Source organism: Passer domesticus, chromosome 6, assembly GCF_036417665.1.
Source record: "Passer domesticus isolate bPasDom1 chromosome 6, bPasDom1.hap1, whole genome shotgun sequence".
NCBI classification, from domain to species: Eukaryota; Metazoa; Chordata; class Aves; order Passeriformes; family Passeridae; genus Passer; species Passer domesticus.
The window spans coordinates 26,586,603-26,592,642 of NC_087479.1; the positions used below are offsets into that span (position 1 = coordinate 26,586,603).

The 6,040-nt window shown below is 36.0% G+C and overlaps 1 long non-coding RNA gene across 1 annotated transcript; it reads right to left on the minus strand.

Annotated features, from left to right (window-relative positions):
* Positions 1–1,017: 1,017 nt before the first annotated feature.
* On the minus strand, positions 1,018–5,533 carry LOC135302936 (uncharacterized). Its single transcript, XR_010364480.1, has 3 exons — positions 5,236–5,533; positions 4,409–4,607; positions 1,018–1,701 (listed from the first exon to the last, which is right to left on the minus strand). It is a non-coding gene; the product is annotated as an uncharacterized LOC135302936 (long non-coding RNA).
* Between the last annotated feature and the right edge of the window lie 507 nt (positions 5,534–6,040).

Consider the following 6,040-nt stretch of genomic DNA (forward strand, 5'->3'; position numbering starts at 1 on the left):
TTGGAAGAATGGATAAGGGAAATGTCTTTTCTGAAAGGTTTTGCTAGGACTGAAGGGCAAGCTTAAGGCAGCACCCTCCCCCCCCGCCCCGTATTAAAAAAAAAAAAAAAATATATATATATATATATATATAAAAGGCAGGCAGAGAGTAAGACAGAAGAAAAGTGCCTGGGGAACATAGCATCACTATCGAAATCATAAAAGATGTATAAGGACATCCGTGGAAGAAGTAGAAAAACTATTAGCAGAATGCCCTCCAGGGCTATCCCGATGGCTCAGCGATTAGTGCCCTGCGCTGCCGGCGGGCGAGGGCTGAGGCTGATCCGAGCATCCCATTCATTGGTGCTGGCAGCTGAGAGCGGTGGAGAAAGGCTGATACATTGCTCACACGCCCAAAAGTGTGTACCCAGGCTGTGCCTGGACGCTGAAGCTGCCTCGGGAAGGAGTATCATGTCTTCCCAATCATCAGGTTTATTTATTTTACTCTCTGTGGAAAGCAGAGGAGCACCTCTGGCCCACCGTGTAATGACAAAGGACAGGTCACCTTCCAAAGCTGGAGCATCAGTGTGAAAGTCAATTTCTTGTGTGTTGCTCTGGCCCTAAATTTTAGTGAGGGAGTCATCCCTCAGCACCAGAGGTTTTCTGCAGTGTTGATCACCCACAAATTTTATAGCATCTCAAGCAGATTGAGAGGTAGCCAGCTCATTTTTTCAGACTGTACCTGCTTCTGCAGATCTGTGATGTTCCTCCAGGCAATTTTAGCACCTATGTTTTAATTTTCCATCTCTTCAAGATCAGTCTTATGCCTCCGAAGTAATCTACTACATCACCAACATCAAATTAGGACTATGGAGACCACAACTAAATTTTACTGCTTTCACCTCCTCAAAAACCCCATTCATGCCATACAGCCTGATAAGAAGCCTTATTGGAAAAACAAATCAAGTAGGTGTTTTTTATCTCCAGGGCTTCTGAGAAATGCCATCATATATATTATCCTGTGTTCTCACCACATTCAGATTTTTGGTCATGTTCATCCATAAGATCAGTGAAACTTTTAAAACACAGGCCTAGTCAACACACTTCTTTAGCTACGTGTTTACACTTATTTGTAGCCTCTGTCAGTGCTCCTAAAAAAAATAATTTGCAGAAGAACCTATTCGTGTGGCCTGGAAAATCAGGATCAAAAGACAGCTCAAGGTTTTTGACTGCACTTAGAAGAGGATTCTTACTCCTTCCCTTACTAAGTGGCCAGTCTCTTCTTATTCAGAAGGAATGGAAACCAAACCTGCTCTTTTTCTCCTAATTATTTTCTGATTAACAAATCCAAGTTAATGATACATACAGCAAAAAAAGCACTGAGCTTTCACTCAGAGTTGTTTCGGACAAGCCTAGTACAGTCCAATGCAGCCTTTCTTCTTTGGTGGCAACTCTTAGTGCTCTGCTGAGTCATGCAGCAATGAACATTGAACAAAAATAGTCCCATGCCCGTGTCTTATCTCCTACTGTCCAAATTGTATCCAGTGCAGTTTAAAGCTGTGCTAGGTCCTCAAAGACATGCTTCCCCATAGCTGGTGTGGTGGGGCTTTGTCTGTTTTATTAGAGCATTATTTTTCCACTCTTTGAAGGCAGTGCATTGTGGCGCTGTGTAGCACTCCCAGGTGGGTAGCCACGTACATCCTTGGCTAACAGCCTCTGAAACTTCAAGCATACATAAGAATCCGAAATAGATACTTTGATCTTAGCGTTTTTTTTCCAAAAATAATTCAAACTTATAAGGATGTATATATGTATCAAGAACTTGAATGCAGACTAGCCTGTTTGAAAATGCGTCTTTGTGCAGGCATAGGAATCTCTAACAGAATCCCATTCTTATTTATAACTATTTATTATTCTGCAGTTTCAGTTCACCCCATGAAGACGATGGTCCAAATTTTTCGTTCCTTTTTACCTTAATTCAAGCATACTCAGAGGTGGTCTTCAAAATTTAAGCACATATCTGACCTTACTCTTTAAATTTCAAATTTCTCTTGGGTAAAAACCAACAAAACCTTCCTAGTATTGTTATATGGTCTATCAGAAACCTTAAAAAGGAAGCTTTATTCCCTTCAAAGATAGATTCCCTCCATCCACATTACTTGAACTTCTATTGTTGCTATCCATACTATAATAACTATTGAAAATAACTACCAATGTTACATGGAGCACCTGAGAAGGGTCCTTACATTTCACATTTCAGAATTCTTTGCCTGGGGACTTAATTTTGACAAAAGTGGAAAACAACTGGTAAGAAGACATCTCAGTCTTCTGCTAGACCTTTATTTTGATTTTCTTTTTCAAAGGTAGGGTAGCCTACCAACTGGCCATAAATTATACCAAATTTGTGTTGAGCTAGTTTCTTTTTTTCTTCTTTTTAAGTATTCTCACCACCTCAAAGTGTATTTTCATTATCAGAAAGTGGTCTAGACTGTAGTTTATATCTAAATAAAGCTGAATAGTCCATTTGTTTAAAATTGCTCAGGAAGGCTACCTAACATTTTTGGCTGTTCACTCCCAGTGTATCATATTATCTCATTTTTACATGAATGAGTGGACAACATGAAAAACATCTTTGTGACTTTTGCAACTAAACAAAATTAGGTGGAGAACAAACAATTGGATGGAGAACTTCTGGACACTGAAGGAAACAGATGATGTGATTTTCTCATTGCCAATATATGTTTTAGGTATTACATAATTAAGCCACTATTCTCTTCATTACACATTTGAGGCAACATATATTTGGCTATAGAGTACCTATAATTTAGGTATATATAGATGACTATTGGGAAAAAAGTATAATTTCTCTTAGTTTAAAATTCATTAAATTTCTCTTAGTTTAAAATTAATTTTTAATTTTTCATCCAGTATGGGGCAAAATACATTTTACTAGTACCTCAATAGGACAGGTTGATGAAATTATTACTTCCTGATGGTATGGCCTATTTCTTCCCCATACATATGACAGAGGGAAGAGCAAGAGGAGCTCCTCCAGCAAACTATCTTTTTTTTTTTAATGTGTTCATTTCAACAAAAAACCCCCTACAGATTTTCAAGAGTATTTAATTTAATATAGGTTTGGCCTTTTTAGTACGGAACAAGAATATCAGAGTGTCCATACAAGCAGGTATTATAACAACAGCAACAACATCTGCACAATGTCAGAGTTTATTTATAGCTGCAACATGTAATAATCACTATTTACTTCTTCCATTAATTGACCTAAATAAATTTTTCCTAAAGTGATTAAACCATATGGAGATAAAAGTTATCATACAGGTAGAAGTAAAATTTAGTAAAATAGCAGTAATTCTTCTAAGATTCAAATGCAACCACTAATTCATTAAAAAGTTACAATTTGTATTGAATAATGTTGCTAACAGTCCATGCTATTTTCTGTGCTGTCAATTCAATAACAACTTGTCTATATGCCAACAAAGCACAGTGGCTAGTTTTATATAGAATATATTCTTAATATGTTACTTTTTCTTAGGCTAAGCTTTTAATTCTAATCAGTTTTAGTCAACTCTGCATAATAAAGAATATATTCTATGCAAAAATGTCTTGAATTAATAAAGTTACTAAAGCTGATGTATCAAACTGCTGAAGAAGAAAAAAAGTTAAGATTTTTCTTGAACTCACTGTACACCTTACACTTTTTATGGTATGCATTAATAATACTTCAAAACAATCCAAAGATGAGAAGAAGAATGTTTCCATTTAAATAGCAACAGTGTTCTTAACTTTCACAATGTTCTTATGAATCCTTGCTACTTCCACTAACACTGCTCTTTTACATTTACTTTTTAGGTGAAGAAGACTGTGACTGGGAATAATGCAAAATAATTTGACTTTTGAGAGATTCTAAACTCTTCAAACCATTGTTATAACAGATGATGCTTGACATTGCCAATCATTCTGTCTTCCTTTTACTTGTAAGTCCTGATATCAGTAGGAGACTATGTACATGCATTCATATGGTGCTGTTTGGTTTGTGGATCACTCATGTCTGGAGTTAATTTATTTAATGTATTGACTTTAAAATATCTGCTGTCCTCACTGTTAGTTAAAAAGATCTTTAAAACCTGAATGAATATCCCTTAATATGGCTTTCAATGAAAACCAGCATTTGGGGGAAAAGAGAAAAGAAAAATAAAGCATACTCTATACATGCTATGTACATGCTAATTTGAATATACCTTTATAAGTGCCAAACAATATTTCTTCAAGTAGGAACTTTATTTTGATATTGTTCATCATACACACATTATCCCATAATTTAAAAAATAACATCATTTTGCAAGCAGACACCTAGTGATTTGTTATTAGGTCCAGTTATGATGCTGCAAGGTGATAAATTAATACTAACCTTTCAAAAGGATTCCAGGGTTGAATCCTCACTATCACGTATAGACACTAGAATTTGGCTCTCCTGTTATCTTGGAATGTTAGGCCAATGGTTTTCATGCACAAGTATTCAGAAGTCTCGTCAATCCAGAATGGAGACCATTATTGAAGATACAGTCCTTCTTTGGAGAGTAAAACTGGGGATTTGCTGAGGCTTCATGCTGTGAGAAGAGAGCAGGGGAGCCAAAGATGAGTCAGTGCCTTTTCCCACCACCAGGTACTGAAGTTAACATGCATTTGAATCTCTATTTCTTTGTTCAGAATGACTGTAAATGTTCTCTTGTGGAGAAATTGCTCAATCTAAAGATGATTGTAGTTACACAGTTATTCAAGTGAATTAGTGCAGGGAAACAAAGAGGACTCACTCCATCACTAATGGACACAGGCCCTATGCAGTGGCTGACTGATTGCTGGTGCTCTGGTGTCCCAGCCTGGCTACCAGCAACAGTGTCTGCTTTGGATAGCAGCACTGGGTGCCTTTCTAACAGCTAATTATTTCTGCACAGTGACAGTATGATGTTGATTAAAAATATATATTAATATATATGGTATATTATACCTATAAATATATCTTGCCTGATTTATTTGGTCTGAGCTCATCTATAAATTGTCTGGCTTCTGAAGGAAAATGGCAAAATTGTCTTGCATTTAGAGGGATAGATTTCAAGTTAAATCAGAGGTTAGAACAAAAAAATCCAAATTAATAACAAGCTCCCAAGAGCTCAAACAAAGCAAATTTTAATACATGAATATCAGAAGGCATGTGTAGGTCTTCAGCAGAGAACAAACCTGAGATATGGATGGATGGGAAAAAAAGGTCAGGTGATACTTTCCCTCTGAAAAAACAAGAACAAGAAGAGCATTCTAGTACAGCATAGTGGTTAGATCTTCAATAAGATTGATACAGTCATGAATTTGAGTAATGGAGATGCAGTCTGTTTCAAACAAGGAAGGAAAAGCAAACATACTCCCCATTTGTCAATTATCTCCATTTCTAGATTAATTCCGAGGAAGAAATTAAAGAAATCCTACATTTTCCTAAAAATTAAACTGAACAAAAAAATCCAACCAACCAGCCATCCAAAATAAAAAAAAAAAAACCAAAACAAAAAGAACCCAAACAAAAGTGCAAAATTAAACAAAAGCAAAACCAAAAAACTCCACACAAAACTAAGCATCACCAAAAAAAACCCTAAAACAAAACAACATTCTCAAAATACATACTTATATGGCATTGACCCTTTCATATGGCTTTCATGAAGGTTAAGGAGGAATCCTAATCCATTTGGTTTTAATATGTCATTCTGGGTTTTTCATTTTTGCCTATACCCCGCCAAAAAAATTTTATAGGAGAGTACTAGAAAAAACTCTGGAAGATGCTTCTTTCTTTCCTATGAGGTAATATTCAGTACTGCTTATCAGTAAGTCAACGACAATCACAGGAAACAAGTTGTCCCTGAAGTATATTGATGTTTGCTTTTGTCTTTATAACGTGTTTGAACATTCAGTCTTGAAAGTATGATAGTGGAATGAGTGGCCTAATACTGCTAAAAATTACTATTAAAGTGAATTAAGAGTCATTTTTAATAGTGTT